The sequence below is a fragment of the Choloepus didactylus genome, chromosome 2 (genome assembly GCF_015220235.1).
Source record: "Choloepus didactylus isolate mChoDid1 chromosome 2, mChoDid1.pri, whole genome shotgun sequence".
NCBI classification, from domain to species: domain Eukaryota; kingdom Metazoa; phylum Chordata; class Mammalia; order Pilosa; family Megalonychidae; genus Choloepus; species Choloepus didactylus.
Genome location: NC_051308.1, coordinates 222,518,164 through 222,536,923, shown reverse-complemented (window position 1 = coordinate 222,536,923; position 18,760 = coordinate 222,518,164). Strand labels below are relative to the sequence as shown.

Genomic DNA, 18,760 nt, shown 5'->3' with positions numbered 1-18,760 from the left:
CACATGGTAAGCGCTGTGACACACAGGTAGCTGTCATGCCTGTGGTTAGCATTAACATAAACCCAAGTGGCTAGCAGGGAAGGGGACAAGGGATCAGGCCAGCTCCAGCTCGTCCTCAGACAGGTCAGGACCCCTGGGACCTCAGCCCAGGAGGGCCAGTCAAATTCCTCGCAGCCCCCCAGCTGTCTCCCCTCTTCATTAAAGGCCTCTCGTTAATGAGCCCGGGCACCTGCCCCTCCAAACGTAATAAGCCTCATTAGTATTTTAGCCCCAAGCTCCGAGCCCAGAGTCTATGCGTGTGCACGTACACGAGGGTGGGGGTGGGGGCTGCAACAGACCACCAGCCAGGAGACAGCATCCCCGCCAACCACACCCCCTGCCTGTCATCCACAGGGCCCATCACCACCCAGCTTGTCACCTGCCTGCCTTGCACCCGCGCCACCTGTCACCCACCCAGCTCGTCACCCACCCAGCCCATCACCTGCACCACCTGTCACCCACCCGGCCTGTCACTGGGGACGCCTGACAGGCATCAGGGTGGGGGACAAGCGATGGGAGGGAGAAGACCCACAGGGGTGTGGATCTGGGGGCCCCAGAGACCCTGTGGGACCCCCACTTCAAATCAGCATCCTGCGGCATCGCCATGGCAACCTCTCAGCCGCAACCACTTTCCCAAACATCCTCCCCCCCCAACCCCCCAGGCCCTGCTCTTAGCTGAGCTGAGGCTGAGAAGACCTTGAGCGACAGCAGAATGGGGCAGGAAGGAGAGGTTCCTCGGCTGGCTGGCCTCGGCCCTCCTTCTGTCTCTCTGGACTTGGTTACCCAATCTGCAAAATGGAGGGGCTGGAATGGGTGAGGCCCCCATAGAACGAGTCATCCCGCTCCAGCCTGGATTGGCCGAGCCAGCTACAATTAACCTATGAGGGTAGGGGGGTGGGACAAAAAGACAGGGGTTTCTGGGTTCTTCCATCATCCCTTGCCTCCTGCCCAGCCCAGAGAGGTTGGGCCTCTAGTCCGAGCCCACACAGCAGAAGGGGAAGAACAGGATGGAAGGGAGAGGGGCTCTGCAGCAGGATTGCCGGCTGGGGACAGCATACTGGGTGACCCAAGGTGACTGGGGAGTGAGTTGGCCCCCACCTTGGAGCTGCATTATTTATAAAACCCAGAGCTCGGAGCTGAGCAACAGCTGTGGGGCTGCCCCTCTAGAGGGCACGTACCATGATGGAATGGAGGAGACGTGCCTCCTCGGGGAGGGCCTCTGGGGTCCCTGGCTCTCTCCGGGGCTGGCTGGGGCAGGGGCTGAGGTGGCAAAGGGGCAGCAGCTCCCTCCCTCCCTGCCCCCTCTCTTCTCCTCTCCTCCAGGCAAGCAGCTATAGGATTACTTCTGCATGACTGCCCGCTCCACGGGGTTCCAGAGACCCTCCTGCCTGCAGCAATCTTTAAAATTCCTCCAGCCCCACCTCGTTCCCTTTCTCCCGCAGCGAATGCTCCAGCATCTACCGCAGTGTGCCCGCTGCTGCCACCACCACCACCACCACGTCCCCCCAAGCAGGCTGGGGCCCAGGTCCCTGGCACCCATGGGCAAAGATGGACCCATCCTTGGGGTGTAGCCCAGTATCCCTCAGAACCTGCAAGGCCCAGGCCCCAGCCCATCCAGACTGTGGCTAAAGCTGGGGTCAGACATGCCATTTGCCCCAAGGCAGATGGGCACATACATGCGCACACACCTACCTGGTGAGTCCTGGCATGGCTGCTCATGTCCTCTGCTGTCAGAACCTGGCTGCCCCCAGCTCTGCCCTGTCCCCCACCCCATCCCACACCATCAATCCCTGCTACCCCGGGGGGTGAGCAGACAGCTGGGCCAGGCCAGCACCTGGGGCTCCCCAGGGCACATGAGGCAGGCAGGAGATCGATCCACTGAATTTTTTAAGGCCCTAATGGAGCCTGCATCCCAGAACTTGCTGGATTGGGACACAGGCAATGTCATGGGACCCCTCTCCCAGGTCTTGGGGGTCAGGAAAAGCCCTCTATGAGCCTTTCCCCAGCAAGAGAAGAGGCACAAGTTACCCCTGGGAGACAGATGGGACTGGGGGGCTGTGAGTGATACCCAGTGGCCCCCCCAATTCCCCCAATCCTAGCGCAGGCAGAAGCAGCTCAGCCTCTAAATCACTCCCCTCATGCTGCCCTCTGAGGCAGATTCTGTGCATCTGTAATTAGGGGGTGGAACAGATGGTGGAGATTCCGTTTAAAATCATGCATCTAGTAAAGTAACCTTCACTGTCGGAACTGACTCCCTGGGAGACCAACCCACAGCCAGATTGGGGGGGGGGTGCATCTCAAACCAGCACCTTCCCCACCCTTTCACTGAAGACCCAGGCCCAGTGACCCTCTCAGGTGGGCCAAGAAGCCGAGGAGATATGGCAGGCACCCGGGCAAGTGCAGGCTGGGGGTAATGCCCCCTACCCACACCCCCCCAACATATGTACCAGGGCAGAGCTGGGAGCTGAATGTTCTTGGCTGATAGACCAGGGTTACTGACTGGGTGCAAACGGGCTCTACCCTACCCCCAAAGAGGTGCAGAACCCCAGGTCCCGCCCAGGGTGCCCGGAGCACAGGGTCTTGGTTGGCGCAGCTTTGAACCAGGTATGCAGCTTCTCTGTCCGGGAATGAAAGGCTTTAGGCGGTGAGGGGGGTGGAGCCGCCTCCCCAGGCAGAGGAGGCTCTAGGAAGTGGGGGGAAGACTGAGAGAGCTCACGGGGGTGAACAGGGGATGAGCAAGTGTGTGTGGAAGTTGAGGCTCTCTGGGCGGGTGTCTGGGGGAGGGGACTGAGGGGAGCAAGGTGGGGTGGGGGGAGCTGTGATGGAGAATGCTGTGGAGGCAAGGAGCTTGGAAATGTGTGATGGGAGGCGGGAGGGCTGCAGAAGAACTGAGCTGGGCATGTGACAGCAGGTGGGGGGGGGGTCCCGGGGGTGCAGGGAGGAGCTGCCTGTGAGCTCTGAGGGGTGAATAGGGTTGGGACTGAGCTGAGGCTGGATGTGTTCACGAATGAGCGCGGTGTCTGTTTGGAGAGGTGCAGGAGCTGTCCCTGGGTGCTTAGCCGGCTGAGGAAAGTCCTGGGAGCTGTGGCTGAGATTGTGTTGGGCGAGGGGTTGGGAACGCCCGGAGGACTGCCTGTCTGAGGAGATGTGGGGATCTGATCTATGGGAGACAGAGAGTGTGTGTGTGTGTGTGCTTGGGAAGGTAGTAGAAGCTGTGGAGATGTGTTTGGAGAACGAATGCCTGTGCGTTTGAGGTAAATGCTACAGGGGGTTGTTGTGGCTACAGGGGGTGTTTGTGTCTGAGTGGGTGTTCAAGCAGTGTGTGTATGTACGGGGGGTGGTTGTGTCTTTGGAAAGGTGTAGGGAAGGTATTGGTGCATTTGGAGAGGTACTGGGCCATAGCTGGGGGAAATGTTGGGCTACAAGGAGCTAGTGTGTGTGTGTCTGGGGAGGTGCGGGGAGCTCTGAGTGTCTGATATGCGGGCAAGTATTACAGCAGGAGCCCGGATGTACCTGGGGAGATGCTGGGGTTGTGGTGGGATGTGGCATGTTTGAGGATGTTCTAGCTCTGTGTGTGTTGTGTGTGTGTGTTGTGTGTGTGTGTGTCAGGGTGTTTGGGGATGCACTGTGGGTCACAAAGTACTAGCTTTGGGTAAAGTATGAGGCCTGTAACTGATGTGTTTGGAAAGCTATTGTGGGCTGCTTCATGTGTTAGAGGAAGAATTGGGGCTATAAGAGTTTCTGGAAAGGTAACTGGGGCTTTACCTGGACACCTGTATAGGTCTGGGGAGGTGTCAGGGCTAAAGGAGGGCTGCGGGTTTGAGAGTCTAGTAGGAGCAGTGCATGTGCGTGTGTGGGGGGGTATATTTGGGGAGTTAGCAGAGGCCTTAAGTCCCTCTGTATTGGGGGAGGTCAGAGTGGGCCCCTGCAGATAGAGATGTGCCGGAAGGGGGTAGGGCTGGGACTGGGTTCCTGGAGTTTAGGGAAGTGTAGCAGCTACGTGGGTAGGCATGTGGTGGGGTATGATTGGGGTGTGTTGGGGCTGTGTGGAGGGGGGACAGGTGGATGTAGGGAGGTGGATATGTGGAGTGGTTGTGTATTTGGGGAGGTGCTGGAGCTATGTGGGTGAGTAAGGTGGTTGTGTTTGCGGGACTGTGTGTTTGTGAGTGGAGTGGTTGTGTGTTTAGGGAGGTGTTGGAGCTATGAGTGTGTATGTGGGGAGGTTATATATTTAGGGAGGTGTTGGGAGCTGTAGTTGGATCCCTGAGCCAGAGAGGTTTTGGGGCTGCAGGGTGGGAGTGGGTGCCCCTTTAGGGAGATGAAGGGGCTATCCGCTGGGATGCCTCTGATGTGGGGTGCCTGCCCCCGCTCTGGCCCTGTGCAGGGGCGGCAAGACAGCCAGTCCATCTGTCCCAGCCTGTGCCCAGGCCCGAGGAGCAGAGCCGCCTCCTCGCTCTCTGGGGGGCACCAGCCGATCCCAGCCCACCCATCTGCCTTCAGATGGTCGAGGCAGGAGCCTCAGCAAAGCTGCCTGGAGGGGATCACTGTGTTTGAAGAGGCAGGGCTGCGGAGGGGGGGGCACAAGGCAAACGGTTCTCATGGAGGCTCCTCGGAAAACCACTGACGCCAGGAGAGGAAGAGGGAGGACAGGGGCGGGTTTGTCTGTCCTTGTGCATCTGTATGGGTCAGTGCCCAACTGTGAGCCCTGGAGCCCTTTCCACGTGTTTGGGCTGATGGCCTCTGTTCCAGGTGCACCCTGGCCTTGGAAAACACACCTCCAACCCAGGCAACAAGCTCACAGCTTCACACATGCAGCTACACCCTTATATATGCACACCCCCTCCACTCATCCACAAACCCCATGCACACCCACACACACACCCTCATACACACACAGCTTCAAATATGTACACCCCACTACATACTCCCATCTTACACCCCACACACACTGTGCAAAACCCATGCACAGTCACACACGTCCATCTTACAAGCACACCTGTCACACACAAGCATCCACAGGTACATACCTGACAAGCGGCTATCGCACATGCCATTTCATACACCCACACACTCCACATACTTGGATCTCCCTGTCTCCTACCCATGCCCCATCCCGCACACGCCCCATCTCTCACACACCATAGACACTTGGCATCCTTCTACCAACACATGCTCGCACACACACAACCCCTCACCAATTCTTTCATGCCACCCAACATCTCTGTATCCAGCCCAGGTCAGGAGGGCTCCCGCCCACTGAGAGGGCCTCCTGCCTCCCCACCCTGATAGCCGAGTCAGAAGGAGGGGGGCACACCCACCTGCCCACCCCTCACCCCAGACACCACTGCTCCCTGGGAAGCCTGCTCTTCACCCCCACAGAGAGTGAGCCCTGTCTCTGCTCTGGTGTGACTACCACTGTCTGTGTGAGGCTGTGACTTTGTGTGACAGCATGTCCTGAGACCCCTTGAGAGGGCCTGGCTGTTGCCACCTGCGTGGGTACAGAAATACAGGTACAGGCTCGCCAGTTGTGTTTGTGAGATGCAGGGTGGGATGAGGATGGAGACATGCCATGCCACAAAGGGTATGTGTGTGTGTGTGTGTGTGAGTGTGTGTGTGTGGCAAGAGTAGATAGGTGTGAATAGGGAGAGTACATTTACACAAGGAGGCACACACCCGTTGAGTGTGACGGGATATTTTCTGAGAGAGGAGTTCTGTACATTGCACATAGGGGTCAGGGCTGGCAGCTCTCAGCAACTCCTTCCTTCCACAAAGAGCAGAGCAGGCAGGAGGGGTCTCTGGGAGGCTCCCCCTCTCTCCCTGACCTCTTTAGCAGCTGGAAACTGAGCCGGGGGTGGAAGGAATGGAGACTTGGCTGGCCTGGGGGTTTGGGGAGGGAAGTGGGAGAAAACACCTTCCAGATTCTCATCAAATCCCTGTTTGTGGTTTGTAGCCTCACTGCTCTTCTCTCTCTCTGTCTGGGTTTCCCTTTTTCTTCCTCTCTCCCTGTCTCTCAGTTTCTCCCCCATGTCGCTCCTTCTCCCAGCTCAGTCACCCTGTCTCCCTCCTTGGACCTCCCTGTCTCCAAGTCTCTCCCCAAGCCCTTCCATTTTTCTGACTCCTCCTCTCTCTACCAGCACCTCTGTCTGTCCATCTCTCCCTGTCCCGGTCCATCTGTCCGTCTCCATCCGCCTGTGAGCGGGTGTCTCTGCCCATCTGTTCCACCACCCATCTGGCTGGCTGTCTGTGTTAGTCCTTCTAAGGGTACGGTGCCCACTCACTCCCCAAGGCCCCCTCCCCCAGGTCAGCAAAGGCCTCTCCTGGCTAAGGGGATGGGAAGGGGGTTGCAGAACTGCAGCTTCTGGAAGCTTCAGTAGCAGCTGGGCTGAGCTGGGAGTTCGGGGCCAGCCAGCTGCAGAAGCGGCCCCTCCCCTGGGCTCCAAGGCCAAGGACCCCAGAACAGAAAGAGAGAAAGCAGGGCCTCGCTGCAGCTGAGTTTGTGCGGGGGGGTGGGGGTGTGTAGGGGGGCGGGGATGGGGGGGCTCACTTTACCTTCACTTTACCATTCCCCCAAGGCTAGGCTGCCCTGCAGGAGAGGGGTCTTCAGTGCCCACCTTCCTCATCCCCTAGCCAGGAGGGAGGGGCGGCAGAGACCAGGCCTTGGGGGAAGGAGGGGCTGGAGCCACAGCTTCCTGTCAGCTGGGCCTGGTGGGGGTGTGTGTGTGTGTGTGGCTCCTACCCCCTCCCTTCCAGGCAATCCCAGGGGATCCCTCCTGCTCTGGTCCCAGCTCCAGGCACGAGGGGCTGCACAGGCGGTTCCTGCCAGCTTCCACAGGCGCCATTTCCACCTCCCGGCTACCCCAGACCTGGCAGAGATCCCACCAGTGCCACCCCCCAGCAGCGGAGGCTGATTCTGGGCATGTGGGGGGACCCTGGCCATCCTGAGAAACCCCCAGGCAGCTCACCTTCCATTGCCAGACAAGCACCTCACACTCGTGCAGCGAATCCCAGCACTCACCACAGCCCCCACTATCCTGACACGGAACTCAGAGGGTCCAACAAGGAGCCCTAGCCCCAGAGACCCGCACCCTACCTTGCATTGGTGGCAGGCTCCAACAGTACCCCCCAGACAAAGGCTGCAGCTTGAAACTGCATCCCTCAATATCCGCCCCCCCCCCCCGACTCCAGCCACTCTGCCCCCCACTCCCTCTCTGAGCTCACAATCTAAAGCCCACAATGGATGGAGAAACTGAGGTGCAAGAGTAAGGGATGGGAGGAGACGGTCATCCCCCCTGACACCCTGGAGTGGGATCATAAACAAGGAATGGGGAAAGAAAGGGGCGCTGCGGGACAGAAGCTGGCTCCTTCCTGACCTGCCACGGGCAAAGTCCACAGTGGCTGCACCCTCTGCATGGCGCTACCTGGGCCAGGGCCAGGGGCTGACTCCCTCCCTCTCCAGCTCTCCTTGCCCCTGGCTGGGCCCCCACCCCTCTCCCCTCCTTCTGAGCAGCCCTCCCTGCCCTCTCCCTCCGGCTCTGGCTCTCTCATCCTCAGCTCTTGGAAGCCTGACTCACTGTTTCCCCTCCTCTCTCCCCTCCCTCCCCCTCTCTCCCGGCAGCGGCAGCGGTGCCTCCCCCCTCCCCTAGGGGGTTCTGGCCACAAGGGTGCCCGTCTGCTCCTCTCCCCAGGCCCCGGTCCCCCCACTCTGCACCCAGGAGGCCCCCTGCAGCTGTTCCAATTCTCTAACTACAGCGAGGTGGAGCGCAACGAGCCTAGTCCCCAAGCCTGGCCCTGCCAAGCGCCTCTGTGACCCCCAAGCGAGGCGCGCCCCTCTCCAGACTCGGATTCCTCCTTTGTCGAATAAGGTGGGGGGAGGTCCAACTGGAGGATGCCCCTGGTGTCTCTGGCGACCCGAATATTGGCCGCTTTTCTAGCCCAGCTGCCTCCCACTGCAGAGCACCAACAACCTGTGGGGCGCTGTGGCTGCCTCAGGCTCCACCTCCAGGTCCCGAGAACTCAGCTCTGTCCCCAGCCATTTGGGGAAGGCAGAGGTGAGACACTACCCTTGCGGGCAGGAGCAGGAGTCAGATGAGCCCTGGAATGGCCCCGTCTTCCTCTTTTCCCTCCTCCTGTGGGATCTTTCCCTCCCTCTCTCTCCCCACCTGTCCTCCTACCTCTTCCCAGAGACATCTGCTTGTCTCTCCTCCAAAAACAACCCCCGGCACTTGATCTTTGGTGAAAGGCCCTCAGTGCCCGCTCATTTCTGGCCGAGGGGTGAGGAATGGTTTGGTCCCCGGGACCCCACCTCCAGGGCCGTCACCCTGGTTCTCCTCCATGCTTGTTTCTCTCTCACCCTCTCTTGAGAGATGGCCTCAGTCTCCATCTTCCCTGTCTCCACCTCGTGTGCGGCTGTCTGGGTCTCTCTCCTCCCCACCCCCACCCCCTGCTCTCTCCCTGGGGGGCCCATCTGCTGGCATTAGCAACTGTGTTACCCTTGCTCCCCACTGCGGTCCCTGGCTCCACCCCATCCTGGCTTCCTGCTCCCCGCTCTGTCCCAAGAGGCCCAGGGAACCCAGAGACAGAGCTGGGCTCCATCCCATAATAGCGAGTCTGCTTGACCTCGCCCAGCCAGACCAGAAGGGCCTGGGCATCTGGTATGCAGGCATGGCACCTCTATGGTCTTGGGTGGCTGGCATGAGACAGAGCTCTGTTTCCACACACACACACACACAAAGACGAAGCTGACCCGGGGTGGGGGGGAAAGAGGGGATTGGGTGGTGGGGGTGGGAGAGTTTTCAGGTTTGCCTGGAAGAAGCCCCTATCCAAGGGGGAACAGGTACAGAGGAGGGAATGGTTCAAAGTCAGTGCTCCAGGCTGATCGGAGAGTAAGCAATGTCCCTCTGCGACTCTTGCCAATCAGGATCAGCAAACCCGCCCCCCCACACACAATGTCTTCTGCCAGGGACAGTCTGCCCCTCAAGCCACCAGCACAGACACAACAATCACGTGGAGACCCCATCCTTTGACCTCCTTTAGAATCCAAGACCAACCTCCCCACAGTACACCTCCAATTAGCTCTCAGCAGGGCCTTCCAGAATCCTCCCAGCAGAGACTGAAGCACGTGGATGGGGGGGGAACAAAGCCCCCCAGACTCAAAGCCTCCTCACCAAAAGGCTCCATCAGGGGCTGGGGGGCAATGTGAAATAATCCTGGCACCCTCACACCCCAAATCTGAGAAGCTAAGCCATTCATCCACAGCACCTGGGGGTGTTGGGGACTCTCTGCCCCCACGACCCAGCTCTAGACCCCCCAGCCCAGCAACCATAATAAACAGCAAGCTCTTTTTCTTTATGACACCAAATTTCTCCAAGCCCAACAGCTCCTTCCATCACTAACTCAGCCATAGATCACATTAAAAACTCACAGAGGGCAACTTAAACACATCACATTTGTTTCTCTCTATATTATTTCAAAAGTAACGGCATTAAAAATGGATTTTATTACAGAAAATAAATATCAGCACGTGGGCCAGGAGCCCAGGCAGGGGGAGGGAGCCCACCAGGGGAATGTCCCTGAGGGGCTTGGGCACAGCTTAGGCACCAATCAGGGAGGTGACCAAGAGGCCAGACTAGACCCCAGGGTATGGGGGGATGCCCAGGGAGGGGGGCAATGGCAATGCCTGACCACAAGGAAGAAAAGGGTCACTGGTTTGGATTCGTGCCCACTGATCCCCCAAAGCTGGTGCCCTCACTGGTGTTTGCAACCTCTGAAAGATGGGAACTTTGGGGTGAGAAGTTCACCAGTCCCTGGGGGTTACTCTAACTATTGACATAGCAGGAGAAAAAAATAAATTCAACTTACTATCCAATTTGATTTTCCATTACTATAAAAATAAATATACATCTGCTCAAAGGAGGGAGATGGCAAGTGACATGTACATGCCACCTGGGGGGTGCCCCGCACAACAGGTCATCACCACAACCCAACCTGGCACCCCCAAGCCAGGAGACATGGGAGGGGTGGACAGACTGGTGATCTTTCACTCACAGCCCCAGCTCACCCAGCCACACGCACGGGCCACATAGAACTGGAACAAGCCAACAATAGAAACACCCCAAATGCTCCTGGCAGGATTCTGCCCAGGCCTGGGTACATGCCCCTGCTCCGCCAGCAGCAGCAGCGGACAAAATGTGGCCACCCTGACCTGGAGGCAAAGCTTGTCCTCATACCCTGAGCTCTGCCCAGCGAGCTGGGGCCAAGTCCCGCCTGACACCAACTGGTCCGGCGGGAAACGCCTGCCCAGCCAGACGGGCACAGGCCCCCCAAAGGTCCCTCCTCGTGTTCAGGGACCCACGCTGGTGCAGCACAGCCCTGCCTCCCAGGGTGACGCCTGGGCTCGAATTCAGCTGGCCCTGCCAGTCAGGCACTGGTGCAGAACGGAGGGCACCAGGCTCAGCCCCTCCCAGCCCAGCCCCAGGGCCCCCAAGCTGGGCGGGAGGGGGACTCCCCACCCCTCCACATCTGGCCCTGGCCTCCAGGGTCTGCGGTAGAGAATTCCCGCCCCCGCTTCTCTCCCTCCTCCCTCTCGGTGCCCGCTGCCTGCCTCAGGGACAGCCCCAGCTCCCGCCTCCGGCCAGCAAGGCCCACATCCTTCCTCCCTCAGCTGACCCCTATGCCTGGCAGGAGGCTGGTGGGGGGTTAGGCTGCTGGGGCACCCCCCCCAACTCCCATCAGACCTCATATCCAGCCCCCAAACTCTGGGTTGCTGTCCCTTTTCCTGTAGAACAGGAAACAAGGTTATTTCCTAGACTCAGAACCAGCCCCCTGCCCCTCTGGCTCTGCCCGGGGACCCAGACCCAGCAGGCCAAGGCGCCCTCAGCCAGAACGCAGAGAGATTCAGCAATTCACCCCCAGCTCCGGGCCCAGGGGGCTGACAGCTGTCACTCAGCACCCCACCCCCTGGGGAAGAGGGGGCCTATTCAATCAGAGCCCCAGAGGAAACGCATTGATAGGCAATTATTTATTTATTTATGCAAAAGTGAGCCGACTTTGTTCGCCAGGTAACCGGGCACGCGGCCCAAACCCTCCAGCACTGGCCGCCCCCAAATCCCTCCTCCGCCCCACAACCCCTCCGGGTCATTAGGTCCCCGCCCCTCAACTCCCAGAGCACCAGCGGAACCTTGGGATTTAGGGATTGAAGGGGAGGGGCTCCTCTCTCCGCAGTCTCCCCTCTCTCCAACGCCTATCCTAAAATCCAGCCTTGTTCTCCGCTCCCACGGTCTCCCCTTCATCCCCCCCCCCCCATTCCCAGCAAGCTGGAGAGCAAATTGCAGTTTTAAATCCAAAGGCGGAGGGAGGGGGAAGGAGGAGGGGGCGCGCGGCAGAGCTGGGCGCGCACCTCGCCCCCGAGCCGGGGGAGCCGCGGGGCGGCCAGGAAACCCGAGAACCCCCCCTCCCCGTCCGCCTCCCCCTCCCCCTTCCCGGCGCTGCCTGCCAGGCTTCGAGCCGAGCCCAGCCGAGCCGCGGGCCCCGGCGGAAACAAAGACCGATTGCACCGCGGGCACCGCAGCCACTGGGTCCGGCGGGCCGGACCGGGGGGCGCGGAGGGGGCGCAGGGTCCCCCCTGGTGCGCTGCACAAAAGAGCCCAGCCGGCGGGTCCCCAGTGAGGGACTAGGGCTGGGGAGGAGGCGCCACTCACCGGAGTGCTGGGCTGCCGGCTCCGTGGGTCCGAGCCAGGAGAAGGGCTTTGGGGGGCGTCCGTCTTCCGGCGGCGGCAGCGACGCGGGCGCCCGGCTGCTGGGGAGAGGAGTCGTGGAGGAGCCCTGAGCCCCCCGCCGTCGCTGACAGCATGGCTCGAGCCTCGGCTCACATTCTCCGCCGCTAACTCTGCTGGACACGGCCCCCCCGCTCCCGCGGCGCCCCCCCACCTCGATCACTCCTTCGCTCCCTCTGCTGCCCCCCTCGCTCCCCCCACCGCGCACACACTCTCACAGCCCTGGACACCCCCGCCCCCACCTCCCCAATGGCAAACCTGGGAGGGAACGCGCCCCGCGTAGTCCTCCTGCTCCTGCTCCTCCTCCTCCGCCCTCCTCCCTCCCGCTCTCTCTGGCTGTCTGTCTGTCTCTCTGACTATCTCTCGCGCGCGCTCTCTCTGCCTTTCTCCGCTCTCCGAGCTGGGTGGGAAAAGGAAATGAGGACAGAAAGCAGACGCTGGCTTTGGGTGGTGGTAGCTGGATTCCCTCTCTCCCTCCCTCCGCCTCCTCCCCTCCCTCCTCCTGCCTTCTGCTCTCTCGGCTGCGAGCGGGGCTGAGCACAGCCTGGCGGGTGGCTCGCTCTGCCCGCCCGCCCGCCTGTCTGTCTGTCTGGTCTGCCTCGCTCGCTCCCTCCCTCCGTCTCTCGCCCTCGCCCTGCCTGCCTGCTTCTCTCCGTCTCCGCTGCCGCCGCCGCTGCCTCTGCGAGCTCGCTTTACCTTCGCTGCTCACCATCCGGAACCCCAGGGGGGAGCGAGCGCACGGCACGACGGGACTTGTAGTCCCCGCCCCGGCCGCTCGGCGCGCCGGGCGGGCGGAGCCGAGCTGGTAGCTCCGACGGCGCGGTCCGGAGCTGGCGAGGAACCCGAGCGCCCGGACCCCTCCGGTGGAAGCGCGTCCCTGTTCACTGAGGAGCGCCGATCATTCCCTAGGATTGGGAATGTTCTCCACGTTCCATGTGTCCGGCGGGGGTCTCTGGTTGGAGCGGACTTGCGTGTGGTGGCGAAGGGGCGGGGTCTCGGAACGGAATGGGACTCGAATCGAGAATCAGGGGATTAGCCAAAGGGGCTGCGACTTTCTGAGACACCCAAATTAAATTGGAGGGGAAGAAGAGAGAGGGAAGCACCGGCTCTCTGAATTTCGGAACGGTCTTCCTTTCTGAAAAGGTTACCTATTGATTTAAGCGCCAGGGCTTATGGCAGTGGGGCCGCTCAGGAAACCTCAAAGACCCAGCCAGCGCCCCCTCTCTACTCAGTGACACCCCTCCCCCCGCCCCCCAAGCTGAGCTGCTGGGTTAGTTCCTCCAAAGCCTAGTTTTCCTCGAAGTCCAAGGGCGGGGAGGGCGCAAAAGACCTGACTGAGCCGCAGATCTCCCCTCCCCCTGTCCCCCACCTTGCAGAATTCGACTGAGCATTTACAGCGTATCTGGAAGCAGGATTCAGATTCAACAGCTCGGGCCCCTGCTGCGGCTGGGGGCTGGGCTCAGCACTTTCACCTACCTCTTCTTCAGGTCACATCTGTTATCCAGCCCTGCCTCGGGGCCCCCCGCCTGGCCTACCCTGCCGATGGGAATGTGCGCTGCTGCTGCGGAGGGCCTGGTTACCATGGGGAGGAGCCCAGAAGGAGAACTGCCGCGGCTGCCATTTACTGGGCACCGCAGGGCTCTTGAGTTCTGCAACAACTCGGTGAAATGGTACTCTTGTTATGGTTTCCATTTTAGAGCTGAGGGCATCGAGGAAGTGGTGACAATTAGGAAGAGGTGGAGCCCAGCTGATTTCAAGGCCCAGGTGCTTAACTCCTGGGCTAACATGAGGCAGGGAGTTGTTAACTCCACGGATTTCTCCATCTGACCTTCTCTCCCTGCGTCTGTGTCCTCCCTTGGCACTTCAATTCAACAAACGTTAACTGAGGTATGCAGGGCTCTCGCAGGGGACACGGAGATGAATAATGCATAGTCGCTGTCCTATCCTCAGTGTCTACCAACCCTGCCCTGACTGGTCCTGCACTTGCCCCACCTCGTCGGTGTGCCTGACATTCCTTTGCTCCCGTCTGCTGGCTTTGTCTGTCTTGCTTGGTGTCTGAAGTTACTCTGGCAGCGCCTTTGTCCTGAGCCCACCTGTTTCTGACTCCTCCTTTGGCCCTGCAAGGTAAAGGCTAGCGTGTGACAAAGACATGTCTTGACATTTTGCTAACTGCAGCTTGCTAGTATCACCTTCCCCACACCTCCATCTCTCCCAAGCCCCTGAGTCTTACTGTCTCTAAGACAGTCGTCCCCCCAACAGGACAAAAGAGGGTGTATGTGGGGGCACTTTCTACTGGCCCTTTCTAGGACGGGAGGGGGCAACAGTAGGAGACGTCTAGGGCTCTAAACAGTACACTGATTGATTTGGTATGGGCGGGGGAGGGGGGGCTGGTGTGGGAACAGCTTCTCTTTGCAGACAAGATGGGCCTTGGGTTCAAAGATTTGTTCATTGAACACGGAAAGCATTATACGGTCAGGTATTAATGAAAACACTAGCTAAACCATCAGAGGCCCTTTGCAACTCCAAAGTCTGAAGTTATCATGGACAGAGAAAGCTCTGGCATCTTGCCCTAGCTGGTCCCCCACAGGAGGGACTTTAGCATTGGGGAGGGTGGGAAAGCCCCTTCCCCCTACGCACCCTTACCCAATATGCTCAGTCTACCCAGTCTGAATCCTGTTTTGTGAGGGTGTTAGGTGGGGTAATACAGGATGGCTGCCCCCGGGGGAGGGGGGGAGCCCCAGGTAGGTTGAGATGAGGGAGAGTTTGGAAGGACAGGGGGAGGGGGAAAGTTAAGTGATGAAGCGCAGAGGGAGAGGTAGCAGGACCCAAAACTGGATGAGTGAAGTTAGCTGGGATTTTCTGGCCCCCCAGGGGGTCTCTCTGTGGTCTGGGGAACTAGCCTTTCTCTAGGAGCCTCTCTAAATTGTCTTGGGGGGGTGGTGGTAGAGGTGGTCCGCTAGCCCATAGTCTTCCTGTGGGCTGCTGCTGCCACCTAGTGGCATAACTCCATGTCTGCTTTGGAAACTGTAGACTTAAAGGGGGATTACCCAGTCCTTAAAAACAGGGTTCAGGGTCACCAGAGGCTGGGCAGGCCAACTGTAAACTCCAGGAGAAAGGAGACTTAAGGGGACCCAGGTTCTAAAAATGCCTTCATCATCCCTTTCTGAGCTCAGCTCACTCCAACCACTTTTGTTTTAATGTGAGCAGAAAGTGGCATAGCTATACTTTAGGGAATATAGGTGAGGGTCTAGATTATAAAGGTTTGGAGGGAGCCATCAGACCTGATTCTGACCCTTTCACTTGCTGTGTGTCTTTCACCTGAGTCTCAGTTTCCACATGTGTAAAATGGGGGCAGTAATCCCTTCCCTGTTTCTATCTGAAGGGAACAGAAGGGCTATTGAGAAGATTAACTGGGCACAAGGATGTGAAAACACTTTGAAAACTGATAAGGGCACGGTGAGGGATTATTGTATCGTGATAATAATGACAATACCGAGAGGCTGGAGCACAGTGAACCTGGCCTTTAGTAGCACAAGGCACTGCCCCCTCTGCCCCCAACAGAGGGGGCAGCCTCACCCTTGGGGCTGCCTCAGGGGAGGTGTGGATTGCTAGAGAGAGGTTCAGGCTGGTCCACAGAAAGGGAGACTGAAGTCTGGAGAAGTTGAGGGCCTTTCCTGAGTCCCTGAGCTACAGATCAAGGAATAAGAGGCACATTGGACTGAAGCCATTATGGCCCCAATGTCCCCTCTTCTGGATGGAAGCAGCTCAGAGCTGGGGTCCAGAAACCATGGAAGCAGAAAGCCCCCTTCATTGTGGGAGAGTGGGGACTCGGGCCCCCACTATCCCTCCTCCTGGGCAGGCCCCTCTCCCCTCCCCCTGCAAGTCCTCCCACATTCCTCCAGGCAACAGGAAACCCCAGCTGCAGCCCAGACTTCAAACAGCTCCTCCCTCTGGGCAGGGGGTGTGGGAGGAGAGGCCAGAGGCCAGAGGGCAAAGGTCTGCTTTGTTCCTGCCGGAGGTGATGAGGGACCCGGAGGAGACAGAGGGGGGCAGGGTAGGGCCCTTGACAGCCACACTGGTGTGTGAATTCCTGTGTCCATCAGTTTCCACTCGTGGACCTGAGGTATGTGTCTGAGTGTATATCGATGCTTGTTTGTCTACCTGTGGGTGCTCAGTCTGTAGGTGTCATCGTCTGTATTGACATGTCAGGTTCACAGGCTTGGTCAAAGCTCTGCATCCTCCTGTGAGTGTGACATGCTATGGGTCTTTGTGTCTAAGAGAAAGTGTCCCTCTCCTGTCTTCTCATTCTTCCTCCTTGTTTGGTCACCAGAGAGTTCCTTCTGAAAGAATCTGACCTCTTTACTCCCCTGCTTAAAACCCTTCAGTGGCTTCCCATTGCCCAAGAGTTGGAGTCACAGCCCCCACGTATGGCAGACAAGGCCCAGTGCGTCCCTCTCCATCTTCACCTAACCCTCTCAAATTTTACACTCCAGAGTCACACCCGCCTGATTGTAACTCCTGGCAGCCCCATTTCCTGCCTTTGAGCTCTACTCCCTTAATTCACTTAATTCCATCAAGTCTGGAATACTTTTCTCTCCCTCCTTTACCAAGTAAACTCCTACTCTTTTTTTAAGCATCACCCCCTCTGAAGCATCACTGCCCCCTGCCCAACAGAGTCAGGACCCTCCCCTGCTCTCACCCTGTGTTATCATTTTCTGCCTGTATTTGTTCTTCATGCCCCACTCCCACCCCTGCCCCCCCCCCCATTAGACAGTGGGCTGATGGCAGGAACTATGCCGCATCTCCCATCCTGTGGTGGGAAAGTTCCAAAGGGACACGCCCTCCCCACCGGGGGAGGGTCCTGCAGTTTGGGATGTAGTACCTAAAGTGGACACTAGAGGGAGAGTGAACATCACTGCAGAATTGTCCAGGTTTGGGGGTAATGGATGGGAAGCGGGAAGGGGTGGAATCTTAGACCCTGCACCTGGGAGGGAACTACTGGAGTGGATAGGAATCCATCCAGCTCTCTACTGGAGCAGTGAGATCCAGGACAGAACGTCGTGCAATGGGTCCTGAATCTCCAGATTTCTGACTTTTCCTGAAACCCAGGGGCCTACCCCTTGGTTCTTCTGCCTCCTACATTTTGCCTCCTGGCCCCTTCCTTCTCTCTGACCCTCCAACCTTCTTCCAGCCTTATCTTCACCCTCAGCCTTCCCATACATAATTACCTGAACTTGCCTGAATGGGCCTTGCTCTTCCATAGCCTTGCACATGCTGCTCCTTCACTGGGAGATGCCTCCACCCTCTGGTTGCTCCATCAGGCAGACTTTGCTTTCACATCCTCCAAGAAGCCTCTCTTGGCCCCCAAACTGACCTGGCCCCTAAGTGTCATCATTGTTAGCTGTTCTGCCTCCTGGACAGGACTGGCCTACAGGAGACAGCAGGTAAGTGTGTGAAATTCATAAATGACTTAGTTCTCTTACAAGTACAATCTTTGGCATGTATGAGGCTACCCTGGACCCTATTTGCCCCATGTCCTCCCTGGGCCAGACTCTGGGTCAGTATCGTGCTTTCCCGTGCTGCTCCATCAAACAGAGAAGGTGCAGTGGGATGTAGGACTCAAATGTGACCTATTGGGTTCAAATCCTGACTCTGCCCTCCAGCTGTATGACCCTGGGCAAGTGTGGTAGCCTCTCAGAGTCTTCTTTTCCTCTTCTGTAAAACGGGGATAATCACGTTTATGCACTGCCTCCTGGTGAGGACCAAATTAGACGATGCATGTGAAACACCCCGCGTTAGACAATTAGGTGTTCTCCTCCCCCACCACGAACTTGGAAATAAAATTGCCCTCTGAGTGTTAAGCCAGTAAAAGCCATGCATCATGGAGGAGAAGAGCCAGGTGGGGGAGTGAATGAGGCAAGAGATGGTTTTGTAAACGAGCAACTGAAGAGTTTTGTGAACGGTGCAAACTGCAATCAAGGTGACCCGCCTGTAATCTCAGGGAGGCAGGGCGAGGATGTGATTGAAATTGAGAAAGCAGAGGCCTAATCAATTACATTGTGCTCTATCTGAAGGGAACAGAAGAATGCACAGAAAAGGGGGTGCAAGGGAGAATTCTTCCAGCTGCACCTGGAGAAATGGGGAACCAGTAGACACCAGGATTCCAGGCCTAGAAGGTGCTGGTCTCTGCTAAGGAGAAGTGAGGGGCCTGGTGAACTCCAGATGGCTCACTGCCTGCCAGGCCTTCACTTAAAAGCAAATGAGTGTCCAGGTACAAGTAGGGCACAAAAAATATTCTTTTCCCAGGAAAGGGCACAGAGACTAAGAGCCTGGTTTTGGAGTCAAACCTGGTTCAAGTCCCTGCTCTGTCACTTATATCCTATTATCTTGGAAAAGCTAATTTACTTATCTGCGCCTCAGTTTCCTCATCAGTAAAATGGGGATGCATTAGCATTCTCCTCATAGTGTTCCATGAGGATCAAATGGCAGCAGGCATGCACTAAGCAGGGTGCCTGGCACAGAGTAAAAAACTGGTAAATGGTAATGATAAAGAGAGCTAACATTTTACCGAGCATTTTATTGCCAATTTACAAATGAGGAAATTGAGGCTTGAAGACTGTAATAACTCGCACAAAATCACTCAGCTATGGAGTGGTGGGAGCAGAATTCACACCAGGCAGTACAGCTCAGAGCTGTGCTCTTATCTGCTTACTCCATGGTAGGTGGAAACACTGGTCTCTGGCTTGTACATCTAGCTCTTCTGAGTTTGGTCAGCCAGAGAAAGCCCCTTGGAGATCCTTAGACCCTGAGAGTTTGAGTCCTCAGAGATGAGGCTCCCACCCCTGGAACAGCCTCTCTGAACAGCCACTTGGCCTCTCTCCATCTTGTCGCGCCCATTTGGCAATCCCCAGCCTAGGGCTTGGCAGAGGACTGGGGACAGGGAATTCTCC

The 18,760-nt window shown here is 58.0% G+C and overlaps 1 protein-coding gene across 1 annotated transcript in view; it reads right to left on the bottom strand.

Annotated features, from left to right (window-relative positions):
* The window catches only part of AHDC1 (AT-hook DNA binding motif containing 1), a 62,482-nt gene extending 50,193 nt beyond the window's left edge, over positions 1 to 12,289 (bottom strand). Inside the window, 2 exon segments of the mRNA XM_037828024.1 lie at positions 11,736 to 11,830; positions 12,069 to 12,289. The gene's annotated coding sequence lies outside the window, so the exon portion shown is untranslated.
* Positions 12,290 to 18,760: the final 6,471 nt, after the last annotated feature.